Source organism: Orycteropus afer, unplaced genomic scaffold (assembly GCF_000298275.1).
Source record: "Orycteropus afer afer isolate SDZICR_OR568_19922 unplaced genomic scaffold, OryAfe1.0 scaffold00039, whole genome shotgun sequence".
NCBI lineage: Eukaryota > Metazoa > Chordata > Mammalia > Tubulidentata > Orycteropodidae > Orycteropus > Orycteropus afer.
Window position 1 is genome coordinate 6991481 of NW_006921626.1, and position 1591 is coordinate 6993071.

Below are 1591 nucleotides of genomic sequence, written 5' to 3' on the forward strand. Positions count from 1 at the left end.
CCTCCCCTCTTATGGTTTCTTGAAGTAGTTTTTTATAGTTTTCTTTGTACAGGTCTTTTGTGTCCCTGGTAAAATTTATTCTGAAGTATTTTATTTTTTGGGTAGCTATTGTAAATGGTATTGATTTCCTTATTTCTTTTTCAGTAATATCTTTGCTAGTGTAGAGGAATCCAACTGATGTTTGTATGTTGATCTTGTATCCTGCCACGATGCTAAATCTCTCAATTAGTTCCAGTAGATTTTTGACTGAGTCTCTTGGGTTTTCTAAGTATAGGATCATATCATCAGTAGTATTGATCTAATTGGATATGAGTTTTATATCTTGAAGCCTAATGTAGAGAAAATGCTAGAGGGCATATTCCCTGAACTGAATTTCCAATGCTTACCACAATGTTGAATGTACAATGGTCAGCATTCACATTCATTCATCCAACAATTATTTATTGAGCATCTACTATGTTCTAGGCACTGTGCTTAGCACTTGAAGCACAAATATAATGAAAAAAAAAATACTGTTCTTGCCCATAAGTCTATAGGTTTTTCACCCTGGCTCTGCTAGATTAAATTGTTGCTCACAATTATTTATTTCCCTGTAGGAGAAGAATGCATCCACATCCTTGTCATGGTCTCATAGGACTCCCACTGACTTTAGCCTTGACCATGTGACTTGCTTGGTCTAATGGGATATTAACAAGCATGATGCAAGCAGCAGCTTGAAATGTGCTCATGGGGTTGGGAGAGCCCTCCTGAGCTTCCACCCTTGCCATGAGAACAACTTCTTCCAAAAAGCTGCTGCCCCTTCAGCCTGGGACCCCAAATGATCATGTATAGAGCAGAGCTGACACAGCCAATCCACAGATTTGCAGCCTGAAAAAGAACCATTTCAGCCAACCAGGAGATACATGAGAAGCAAATGCCTGTTGTTACATGCCATCAAGATTTTCTGGTGGTTATGCAGCATTAGCTGACCCATAGCCTTTCTCTCAAGATTCTCCCTTATTAAATAAACCCCAGGCTACATGCTCAACTTTATCTCCCACTTTTCCTCTACATATATATTAGAGTCCAAGGACAATAGACTACTCACTGTTCCTTCAAACAGCCCTGCTTGCCCACCTTTATATCTTTGCTTGATTCAAATCTCATAGAAACAACATTCTCTATGTGTGTGTCAAAATCCTAAGCATCATTTTAAGTGCCATCTCATATGCTATCTTCGCTCTATTTTCCTAATCTTAACTATGTGTGTGTGTATATATATCCTATTGCCATCAAATTGATGCCAACTCATAGCAACCCTATAGGACAGAGTATACTTCCCTGTGTGTGTGTGTGTGTGTGTGTGTTTCTCTTTGTTTGCTTCTCCAGAGAACCCATCCAAAGATACCAAGGCTATAATCTTTATGGAAAAAGACTGCCACAATTTTCTCCAATGGAGTGGCTGGTGGATACAAACTGCCAACTTTCTAGTTAACTGAGTGCTTAACTACTGCACCACTTGTAATCTTTAAGGAAGAAAACTGCCACATCTTTCTCCTACAGAGCACTGATGGGTTCTAATCACAGACCTTTCAGTTAGCAGCTGAGTGTT